Below are 12,957 nucleotides of genomic sequence, written 5' to 3'. Positions count from 1 at the left end.
CCCGCTCACTCACCAAACATGCCACGGAGGTATAGGACCTACTGCACGACCATGCGCCAGGCCTGCGCTTTCTCACAGAAGCAAAGCAAACCCAACCTCGGTACCAGATATTGCTAAAGCCATCCCCACTGGCTACAAGATTGTTAGGCAAGAACATCAGCACGAGCCTGGAGGTGGAGTCTCCATCATAGTCAAAGATACCATCAGCTGCACCACCTACACAGACACCCCCAGGAGCTACATGGAACACCTGACATTCAAGATACGCGTCACAGCCAACTTCCCTCTGGGCGGAACCCTCATATACAGGTCACCTGGACACTGCACCAATTTTTCCAGTGAAATCAGAGACTTTGTGGCACCCCTTATTATTGAAGTCAGCACCCTCATCCTCCTCTGAGACCTTAACTTTCACCTAGAAGACTGTACTGACCCAAACTCTACTTCCTGTCTTGAAAACTATGCAAAACTTGCCCTTATCTAGACAGTTACTAAATGAACCCACCAACACCACCGGACACCTTCAATCAGCAACATCACATTCTACAAGCCAGCAATTATGACCTGGACAGTTTTGGTATACACATCCTGGACCATCACATGTATCTACCACAGGAACAGCCCGCCAGAGCTGAAAGAGCATCTCAGAAGAGGAGTGGGCTTCTGTGATCTATGCACATCGGCCCAAGCACACCATCTACTTGCAGAAAACCATTAAAAATATCAACAGATGGATCATAGCATGTGCCAACACTTTGGCTCTCCTCAAGCACAACCCAAAGGCAAGAGTCCAGCCACAGGTTACACAGAGGAACTCAGGCTGAAGAAACAGCATTGCAAGTAACTTGAGCGCAAATTGAGAACAATGCAAGCTACCACTGATAAAGAGATCTTCCAGTCAGCCCCAAAACGTTACCACCAGCAGATACAGAACCCCAAGCACACAGCTCATGCAGATCACACAGATGCCAGCAGTAACGGAAGCAAGGAAAGCTTCGCCATCCTCAAAGATTTTCCCACTCCTCCAGCAACATCACCCCCCCACAAGACCTTTGCAACAAGCTCTCGGAATTCTTCTGTAAAAAAATCACTTCCATATACAGCAACTGGACCCTGCTACTGTTGCAACTCAATTTCCAATCATGACCAATGACTGAACCCTGCCTGTCACCACTGTCAAAATCACTGCTGCCATGAAGATCATCCACTTGGGCTCCATCTGACCTTTGCCCCCACACGCCTTCACCAAAGGACTCCTACCAATCAGTGAAGCACTAACTCCCATCCTCAATGACTCCATCAACTCAGCCACCATCATACCCCTGCTTAAGACATCATCCGCCGACCTAGCCACGCTATCCAACTACAGGCTCAACTTCCTCCTACCATAGCCAGCAAAGTCTTAGAGAAACTAATCAACCAACGTCTCACTGACCCACCTCAGATACCACTAGCTGCTCCTCAATGCCATGCAGTCTGGATTCAGGCACAACCACAGTACAGAATCAGCACTCAATGCCACAGACGGCAACTGCATGATCCTTGACAGAGGACACACAGTGGCCCCTATTCTCCTGCACCTCTCTGCAGCATTTGAAATGGTCTCACACCCCATCCTCATCAGGAGCCTGCATGAGATTGGCATCCAAAGACCTGCGCTCCGCTGCATCTGCTCCTTCTCAGCAGATAGAACACGAGCTATCAGCCTGGCATCTTACTCCTCGGAAGACCAGAAACTCATCTGCTGAGTTCCTTAAGGTTCATCGCTCAGCCAAAACCTCTAAAACCCATACATGATCCCTCTGGCCAATGTCATATGCGCAGAGGACATTTCTACGTAGAAGACACACAACTCATACTCTCCCTCTCAGAAAAGACTCCCAACACAAGAAACAAATTCAACCCCTGCATGACCGCGGTCGCTAGCTGGTTGAAAGCCAACTGTCCCAAGCTCAACATAGACAACACAGAAGTAGTGATCCAACTGGTGGCTGGCAAAACACGAACACACACTCAGAGCCCAGTCCAGGAACCTCGAAGTAGCAAATTGGACATGACTGCACAAGTCAATGCCATCACTGCATCCTGCTTCAACTCTCTGAAGATGCTGAGGAAAATCTTCAGATGGCTCCCAAGCAACAAAAGAAAAACTGTCATTTATGCCCTAGTCACCAGCAAGTTGCACTATGGAAACACCCTCTACACCGGGATCATCAAGCAGATCACTAGAAGAGTACAGACCACCCAGAACTCGACAGATAAACTAATCCTCAAGCTCCCACACAGAACTTACATTAGACCACACCTCAGGGAACTACACTGACTTCCAAAACACAAATGTTCTCAATTCAAACTCCTAACACACAAATTCCACGCACTTCACAACTCAGGCCCCACATTCCTGAACAGTCACAAATCCTTCCAAGCAACTATCTAGACACCTCTGATCTGCAGGACACCAAACCACTACATCTCAGGCATACACAGAGCATTATCAGGAGGATAAGCGTTCTTTTACATTGTTTCTCAAGTGCAAAACGACCCTCTCCTCAACAGTGCCTTCTCCTCTTTTCTTGAATTCTGGAAGAACTGAAGACATCACTTTTCAATAAACCAATCTACCAAAGGAAGGTTAGGCACACACACCATTCCCTCGCAGGAGAAAGTGCACTTTACAAATACAAATAACATAACAATAATTGTTTATCTTTGTTATTGAACCCTTATCCCTTCCTTTCCACAGTTCAATGTTCTGTGTAATATATATCTTTTAGTTATAACGCAAAGCACATTAATACTATTCTTGGTCTTGGAGTTGTGCAAAAAAATGTTAAATTAAGCATGATGGAACTTGTAGTTCAGCTCATATGACCTAGCATGCTTAATACTTTATGGCTGGTACAAAGTCACCTTGATGGCATTGAACCAGTCAACAGATATATGAAAAGGCATGGGCACTTCACAATTGGAGAGGAGGGAAAGAATGAAGATTGAAAGGGGCTCAACATAGGATACAGGATATGATTTGCAAATACTAGGAAATGCGTGACAAAAAAGAAACAGATCAATACAACGGGTCCATTAATGTTTCCTTGGTATTTTTGCTCTTCCATAATAAGTACAAAAGATCAATACAAGAACACCTGTCTACAGAAAGTAGATTATAGCGTGAGAGCTCAGGATGCATTAGGAATTCCACTATGCAACATATTTTCCCCCGATTGAAGCATCTGTCTAGTCTGCATCTTCAGCTCTGTTCTCATCTTATTATGCAATATCCTAACTGATCCTTTCTTTTCTTCTGAAGGTGATGAGTGCCTCCACCATTTCAGTGAGTAGTTGATAAGTAACCTTCAACTGTTCTCTTTATGTCTTCAGTGCCTCATTCCTGTGGAAATTCAGGGTTTAATTTTCAGAGTAGAGTATTTTTCTGAATTATTATTCCAGTGCAGCTAAGCGCCCATGACTCTATTGGTATAAGAAGGGACGGTATGAGGAAAAGCAAAACAGGAGTGAGCTTTATATAATTACAAGTATTCATCCATTCGGGGAGGGGAGCGTGGCTTGACGCTAATGCAGTAGGGCGTGAACCCGCAGAGCTCCCGGCCAAGCTCTGCCATCCAGGCTCATCCGGCAGAATCACAGCCGATCTTGATCGAAAAAAGACAAGGTGATGGTGATGCCTGGCCTTCCCTGGACTGCTGATGCCCGTACTGTGTGGCTTGGTGCCCTGTTGAGCCGGCGGGGAGAGAGCCCCGTGCACCATGAGGCCACATACTAAGATGGCGATATACAGTAAGCCGGAACTGCTCTTAACAGCTAACGGCTGGACCTGCAGCTCCCACCATCAGTGGAGACTATCTAGCATCGGGAGCACATTTAAGGGTCCTTTGACTCTCCCGGCGGAGCCAGGAGGTAAGGCGTCGAGCGGGCCGCGAGAATCTGGGGAGACCAGGACTGCAGGTAGAGCGGCGAGCAGCACACCGATTCACACCTGGGGCGGCTGCTGACACAATACTACCCCAGCATCACCACGATTGATTGGCGCTGCCTGCTTTCCCTCCCCTGGCTTTGCATTACCAATTTTCCTGGGTTCAGATATGAGGCCTGAAGTCTGTCTCATCCAATCCTGTGACCCCGCCGGGGCCTGGGAGGCGATGAGCCACATGGATGAAACTGTGACCTACCGGAGCATCTGCCTCACACATGCTGCCTCTAGCTGAGACCTAGTCTACCCAGTGAGATGGCATGAGACCCCGGGGTGACTAGGCCTGCACCAGGCCCTTTCCTGGGGCCGTGAGGCACTGTGGTCCGTGAGGCTGAGGGAGCTGGTGGCTGACGCAGCGGACTGCGGGAGGATCCTACGACCACTCCCCCCATTAAGAACTTGTGGGGTTAGAGACCCCTGGTGACATACAGGTCCTTGTGGAGACAAAGCTGGTATCCTGGCAAGCGCTTGCAAGCGGACAGATGCTGGCCTTCTCCCCTTTTCCACAACTGGCAGACGCCCAAACACAGACACAAGGCACTTCCCCACTGTGTGTCCCACTCTGCCCATTGGAACTGCAGGCAGCGACCTTGCCCATCCGCATGTGCTGCACCCTTTAGTGCCACTTGAGTTGAGATCTGCATCTGTGCCCAGAGACTCGACCCATACTACCCGACTTTGGAGGCGGACAGCTGAGCAAGGCATCCGGACCCTAACAATCATATGGCTGGTCACCTAATTAACGCCCTTGGTGCCTCCGGCCATGAATTTACCTGCACACCACCAGACCTCTGACCCTGTGACAAACAGAGGGCCCCCCCCCCCCTGTGCTGGCTTTTGCCCACCTGGGCTCATTAGGCAACATGCTCCATGGAAGGAGCGGATGAGCATTTATTGACTTACCCCCCTTTTAAATTTGCCTGCGAGGCTGCCAGAGCACCTAAGCATCTCTTGTGTAAGGGCTTGACTGACAGCTTTGTGTCGAACCAGGACGTTAAAAATCTTAACGTAGGCGCTAGAGGGCGCCCGGCAAGATGGCTGCACCCTAGTGTTGATCTGCCCGGCCGGGCTCAAATATGTCTAATATCTGCACCAGAAGCTACGTGCTCACTTTCAAAACCACACTGGGAGCGAGATGTGACCGCTCTGCGCTGCAGAGTGCCGCTGTGGGGACCTTTGCTGCCTTTGAAGCCCAGAACGGAGTGAATTACGCTGCCCGGCGCGTGCTCGTAAAATGGCGCCCGCTGCGTTATCCCTCACCTGAGCGCAGTTACAGTGGCTGGAGCCCGCCGCCGTGTCTGGTCCCTCAAGCATGGGAAGCGGCGAGACTTAGCCTGCGAGGATACCAGCTGGACTGTTCGCTTTTATCAGGAGGTTGCGATCTGGTGCACGGTGGTACGGGAGTAGATGCCGCCGCCAACTCCCTGGTATCCTGAGGTCCCTCCTGTCCCTGCCCGTAGGCTCCGCATGACTGGTGGTGGTGAGTGGGGTGCGGCGCCTGGCGGGGCCCGATGTCGGCACTGTACCCGGCACGCTGCTTCTGGTGTCGGTGGGCCGGCGCGACCTGGGGGATTAGTGATTGTGTACAGCGGGACTATTTTGCGTCGGTGTGATTTGTGGCTTGTTGCGGTCGCGAAGATCGTCTGGATGCATAGAGGCACGGTTTCCACTGCATGAGGCTCAGAGGCGCTGTGAGAGTGGCATCTTTCTCCCGCAGGTGTTCTGATATAGTGTGTGCTGGCACCCTGTCTTGCTTTCTTTCTGGAGTTGGGCCTCACTTTTCATTTAATTCACGCACCTATTGAGACTTGCTGACTGTGCTGAGGTCCGGATCTAGGGGCAGGGGTGCCCTCTGTTCCTGCTGCCTCGAGCTTTTGCTCTTATCAGTGCAGGCAAAGGCTCTTCTTATTATAGTTATACCAACCTACTGAAAGACTCCCTGTGACATCCATACGCTGTGCTGCGCTTCAGCTTTACGTGACGCTGCATGCTAAATATAGTGGGCATGGGGAGAACCAACAAATCGCAATCCTGCCTCACGTTTGAGGCGAGGAAGACATCCAAATCCACGCAAAAAGCTGCCTCAGGCTCGGAGGCGGATGCCCTGGGTGATAATCCACACTTGAAGTTACCTTGCTGGCGACGCAGCGTAGCCTTCAAGCTCTACAGGGCACCATGAAGGCCGTGAACCATCGCCTAGATCACCTCTCTGCGCAACTTGAAAAACAAAATGTTCGCATGGGGAGGTTGAACAGCGAGTTTCAGCTACAGAGGATGGTCTAGGTGAAGTTGCAGGCAAAACGCTTAACATGGAGAAGGTACTGTCCCTTATCCAAGCTAAAAATGAGGATTTAGAGGCGCGGTCCAGGCGAAATAACATCCGCCTGACGGGGCTGCCGGAATCCACCAATGGGGGGAGAATGGAGCAATACATGGAGACCCTCATTAAGGAAATTTTTGGAACGGAGCATCTATTCCCTCTGTTTGTTGTCGAGCGTGTGCATCGCTCGCAGCACAACCGCCTCCGGAGCTACTCCTCGTCCTGTCATACTTAGACTTTTAAACTATAGGGATCGTGACACTATTTTGCAGGTTGCTAGAGACAAATGGACTATTTAGTATCAGGGCAATACCTTGTCATTCATTCCAGACTTCACTGCTGCAGTGCAATATGCTAGGAGGGAGTTTAGCGCTGTTAAGAAATTTCTACAGTCACAGAATGTACCCTATGCCACGTTGTATCCCGCACATTTGCGGATAGGGCCGGTTGGCGATTGCAAATATTTTTCCAACCCCAAGGCTGCGATGGACCATGTGAGGCGGATGAAACACGGGCACGGGGCGGCGCATTGTAACTTACTATGTTCATTATTTTTATGTTATGCGCTGCTAATTGGTCAGGTATGCACTGTAGAGAATATGGTATCCAGAAGGATTTATTGCATGGTTTATTGCATTTCTGGTAGTTCTTCTACCATTGGTTCGTCACAGGATATTATGACGCAGTTGTGCTATCTGGGTGAGATGGGGACCTGCTCGGCCACCTCTTGCTAGTTGAGAGGCTAGTTGCACTCTGCGACCCCCCATATGGGTGTACACCGAATGCGTAGTTATGGCATCTGTTCTTGTTGGGAAGGGGTGTTTGTTTAAGAATGGGGATGGCTTTGGCACTGTTGGGGATGCTGAAATCGGTGCGGGGTTGGGTTTGATGGGGTGGACTAATGTAGTACTCATTCATGCTTTTGTTCACATGTTCATTGGTGGCACTATGATTGAATCTGTATCGCCTGGTAGATGCATGGTCTGAGTGGTGTGATTAAGTTTGTCACTTGGAATGTGCGTGGACTCGTCGCACCCAAAATAATTAGCTCAGTTTTTGCTCAATTGGACAGATTGGGAGCGAATGTAGCCCTCCTTCAGGAGACACATTTAACTAAGACCTCGGCGCAACACGTAGGTACGAGGTGGGCTGCTGTCAAACTTGAGTCCTTATATTCGACCTATTTGCAGGGAGTGATGACCCCGATGAAAAAAAAAAAAAAGGAGTAGCCTTCACCCTGCTTAAGTCCGATGCAGATGACCAGGGACGTGTGGTGATTTTATATGGTCAGCTGGGGGGGGTAAACCTGTTTTACTGGTCAATGTTTATGGGCCAAATATAGATGAACCTTCATTTTTCTCAGATGTGTGGCGTCACATCTTGGGATTCCCATCGGCAGAGATAATCTGGGGGGGGGGGGGGGGAGACTTCAATGTGTGTTTGGATGTATCTCTGGATAGAATGGGTAGCACTACAGGCAGAAGTAAGCAAGCTGCAGAGACTCTTCTTGGGATCCTGGAAGTGACGGTACGGGGTGCCTGTATTGGAGCGCAATCTGGAGTTTTGAAGGATATCCAGTGCAGGATCGATAGATTGGCATCTGCGATATCTATACTTGAACGTGACTTAGTCGAATCCCTCCCTGCATTTGTTAGCCAAGATTAGAGATTTGGTATCAGATCATAATGACACTGTTGACCAGGAGTTGCAGCACTGCTCTCGTCGAATGACGGCTCGTTATTATGGTGAGGGAGGACGTCCCAGTCGCTCATTAGCACAGCGGTTATCGGAACCCCGTGGCAAAGAGCATATTAAGGAACTAGTGGATGAGGAGGGGGAAGCGCATTATTTGAAATCTGAACTCAGTGATAATATGTTACGGTTTTACACTGCCCTAAATGCAGACAAAGACGGCCCTCCGCCAGAGGAAGTCGACTCCTATCTAGATGACGTGGCATTGGGGTGGCTTTCTAAGACCCATAGAGAATACTTAGTGCAGCCATTTCATGAGGAGGATGTCAAACTTGCTATTATGGCATTGCCTACCTGCAAAGCAGCCGGTATGGATGGATTCCCTAGCGAATTCTATAAAATGTATGTAGATGATATTGCGCCTCGACTATTGGCAGTTTTTGCGGAGGCTTATGATAAAGGGGAGCTCCCGCCTACTCTGAGGGAGGCTCTACTGGTAACCTTACTAAAGCCTGTTAACCCCCTAACAGATGTGAATCGTATAGGTCCCTTTCCATTATAAACATTGACGCCAAAATCCTGGCGAAGATGGTCGCTACCTGGCTGCAACCCCCGATTCCTCTTTTAGTTTTGCCGGACCAATCCGGATTTGTGGCTGCGCGCTCTACTACACATAATCTGCGCACCGTATTCTCCACGCTGCATTACTTTGAACCTGACTTTCAAGCGGTGGCTGTGCTGCTTGATACAGCAAAGGCCTTCGATTCCCTTCGTTGGTTCTTCATGTTTACAGTTTTAACACTTATGGGCTTTCCTCCATTTTTTCTTCAATGGCTCCGAGTCTCTATGCGACTCCTGCCGGCAGGGTGCGTGTTAATGGGTGGGTTTCCCGGCGTTTCCTATAGAAAGAGGCACGAGGCAGGGATGCCCCCTATTACCGATGCTTTTTTCACTGGCCCTGGAGCCATTGACGTGTAAGCTCAGTTACATGCGGCCGCGGCATTGAGATGCCGGCAAAGACCACTTGTGGTCTCTTTATATGGCGATGATATGTTGATGTATGTCCGGCGCCCTTCACTATTAACAATACAATTTACAATTTTTCCAGGTGTACGAGATTTCCACACCCCCTCTGTGACCATGGGGCACATTGTTGCTTCTTAAAATGTATGTAATTTCTCGCAGAAGTCAGTTTTTGTGTGTGTTTTATGTTGTGTTTTGTGTCAGATGCATAAGGTTTGCATTTTTAATCACTTTTTCAGCACAGCGCTTGCATGAAGAGTGTTCTCTTTATTTAATGTCTCCTTTGAAACCACATAGCGGCACCAAAGAGCAGAGACTTTGCCAACACTTGTGTGCAGTGTTATTGCAATTGAATTGATAACAACGCTAATAATCTTTTGTTCCTTTAATATATCTGTTTTATGTACCCTACAGATACTACTTGACGTTTATTTATGTATTTTCTAAACGCATGCTTATTAGTCGCAGCGTCTCACATTTGCACCTTAATCAGGTCGACTAGGAGTGGTTTTTACACAGGGCTGGTCCCTGTGTAGTCCTGAGGAAGAGCTGGGGGAAGCTCGAAACTAGTTGACTATATGCTAGGTACACCTATCTCATTATAGCTAGGGCCTTCAGCATATTACCCCGTTTTTAATCTTCTTAGCTAGGAGCAAGAATAAAATTATTTGGGCCACTAGTTAATTATTTTAAATACTCACAAACACCTCACTCCACTACCCTTTTCCTGCACTACACATAATTGGTACTATAGTGCTCCTACGTAATCCACAAGTCGCAGCACGCATCAGTCCGTAGAGGACTGGGAGGACCCCAATGACGAAGCATGTCACCGTGGGGAAACCCTGGTGAGTGAGGGGACTCAAGAAAGAAAGAATCCTTTTCTTTCTTTTCTGGTGAATCTCAGAACTAAATTGATTTCTGACACCTCATTTTTTAAGCTAGGTTCTTTTACCTGGGAACTCAGGTTGTTTATGATTCATGTACTTTTGGAGGGTGAACCTAGTCTTTAACCTCCAATTCCCCCCATATTTTGATAACCATTATTTACAGCGTGCAGCTGAGGGAAAGCCTTTGCTGATAACCTCTTACTGACATTTTTCCTACATACTTCACAAGGTATCCCTCACAAACATGACCGAAGTTACAGGTCTTACCCACTCACAAGATGAGGTAGATAGAATTATAGCTTCTAGGCTTCCCCTGGCTGGGACCAGTACCAGGGACACCAATGAAGCTAGTCAGTGCTGGGAGGAGTTGACTGAACTAAAACGTGACCAAATTAAAACGTTGGTATACGGAATCATGATGACCGAGTATTTAAGAGCCAATATTGCCCCACGAGGCATGACAAACTTTTCAAAAAAGATTGGTCATTAATATCCTGGCATTGTACCAGAGACTGGCTTGTGCTAATTATAAAAACCGCAGCACGCCTATCAGAAAAATGAAAATTGGCATTCATGACCTAGAGATTCGCTTGAAATCCTACCAAAGCACCGCTGAGTTAAAAACAAGACTCGAGGAACTCAACAAAACTATGACTGAATTTGAGATTGGTTTGAAAGATACGAAATATGTAAAACTACTAAAAGATCAAAAAACGTTCTCTCAAGAGAAAGTGTATCCCTACACTAGAGATGATTACATCCCGACAAACCGTAATCCAGGCTACAATACGGATAGCGATGGCTTGGATACAGGTTCAGATTTCTCTGATTCAAGTAAAAATTACAACTACACTAATAAGAACAGACGATCGAGAGGAGGACGTCTAAGGAACAGGGGGGGACCAAGATTCGGCTGGTCTCCATATCATAACATTCCACCATACGGCCCCCCACCGCAGTTTTTCTATGGACCACCTCCTTTTCACCAATCGTACCAACCACAACCGTATCCATACTGGGATGAACCACAGAACCAAGAACAACAGAATCAGCCTTTTTTAGGGAGAGGCAAAACTCCATCAAGAGGAAGAAACAGACGAGGCCAACAGGTCCAATGGGCACAGCCCCTGGAAACCGCAAGGGGCCACACACGGAGCATGGGCCCACCGAACATGCCATCAACGAGCAGCAACCAAGTTTAGTAGTTAACCTGTCCGATATCACTCTCACACCTATCCAAAAATCTGTGTTAGAAAAAGGATTAGGTTTTGTCCCAACAGCCAATTTTGATAAATGCAGGCTGGTTTGCGAATTGAAAGAGTTCATTCGTAGGATTAAATTGGAAGTTTTCTTCAAAGATAAGGAACCAACAACCGACACCATCATGGACACTGGACTCCATAAGAAATCTAGCTTCACTCCACCACCAAACAATCTTCCCATTGAACTACAAGCTTTTGAGAAGGCAGTACTAAAAGAAGTCACAGAAATAGACCCTAGGACAATACGGGTATTTCATAACACCAGTAGAATAGAACAAGAGACCATCCACCAACTATCGAATGAAAAAACCTCACGATAAAACCAGCAGATAAAGGTGGAGCCATAGTTCTACAAAATACACAAGATTACCAAAAAGAATGTCTACGCCTTTTGGCGGATGAAAGAAATTATTCTAAAATACGGAATGACCCTACAGAACGCTTGCGCATAGAGATCGCGAGTCTAATTGAAGAATCATTGACAAATGATTGGATAAGCAAAAAAGAAGCGGATTTCATGGAAAACAAAAAACCTATAATTCCTTATTTTTACACAATCCCTAAAATACACAAATCCATGGTGGCCCCGCCTGGTAGACCAATAGTCTTAGAGATAGGTTCAATCCTTGAACCTTTATCCAAGTTTGCTGACGCATTCTTACGACCCTTGGTACAAGCCACCGAGACGTACCTACAGGATACAAAAGCAGTCCTCGGTTTACTTCAGAATCTTGAATTCAACCCTACAACCAATATCTTGATAGGTTTGGACGTTGAGAGCCTCTATACCAGTCTACCACACAAGGAAACTCCGGACATTTTAGAGGAAGTACTTTTTCAGAATGATTGGGGATACCACACACCCAGACACGTGGTCCTTGAATGTTGCCGTTTAGCTCTGACAGAATTTTTTTTCGAATTTAATGACACCCTGTACCGACAAAAGCACGGTACCAGCATGGGAAGCACCTTTGCGCCGAGCGTAGCGGGGCTCTATGTACACCATCTGGAGAAACAAAAGATTCTCCACCAAAACAATCCATACACCAACCATGTCAAACTATGGAAAAGATACATAGATGATGTGTTTTTGATTTGGGAAGGCAACGAATCAGAGGCTGATGCTTTCCTGATTTGGCTCAATCAACAAGAACCTTTTCTAAAATTCACCTTCACTATGAGTAGGTCCAATCTGTTTTTTCTTGACCTCAACATAATAGCACACAAAGGTGTCTTGATTACCACTACTCATTTTAAGCCCACGGCAAGAAACTGTCTACTAGTATATGACAGTTTCCACCCCAGAAGTTTGAAAGACAATCTCCCTTTTGAGCAGTTTTTGCGCCTGAGACGCAATTGCACCAAGAAAAAAGATTATAACATTCAAGCAAATGACTTATCAAAAAACTGCTACGGCGACAATACCCACAACATTTAGTGTCAAAAGCACTAAAAAGAGCTTCCAACAACAACAGAGAAGCACTACTCGAACACAAACGAGAGGACACCAATAAAGACCACAGAAGACAAATCTGTATCACCACTTTCAATATTGCATCAGACCAAGTTACAAAAATAATAAAAAAACATTGGCGAATCTTGAACAGTGGAGGTCTGAATTTACAAAAACCAATGTTCAGCCATAAGAAAGCTAAGAATTTGAGGAACTATCTGGTGCACACCCGTCCCAACTCAGCTATGACTGAAGGCCCCTTGTGTCTTCTCCATCCATTACCAGAGGGTCATTACCCATGTAGCAACTGCAGTGTCTGTCATTTAACT

General features: G+C 47.2%; 1 protein-coding gene across 7 annotated transcripts in view; it reads right to left on the bottom strand.

The window, feature by feature from the left end:
- Positions 1–12,957, bottom strand: part of ENPP2 (ectonucleotide pyrophosphatase/phosphodiesterase 2) — a 721,223-nt gene that overhangs the window by 155,831 nt on the left and 552,435 nt on the right. The gene's annotated exons all lie outside the window — the stretch shown is intronic.

The sequence above is a fragment of the Triturus cristatus genome, chromosome 5_1, assembly GCF_964204655.1.
Source record: "Triturus cristatus chromosome 5_1, aTriCri1.1, whole genome shotgun sequence".
NCBI classification, from domain to species: domain Eukaryota; kingdom Metazoa; phylum Chordata; class Amphibia; order Caudata; family Salamandridae; genus Triturus; species Triturus cristatus.
Note: the sequence above shows the minus strand (reverse complement) of the source record. Positions and strands in the feature narration are given on the sequence as shown.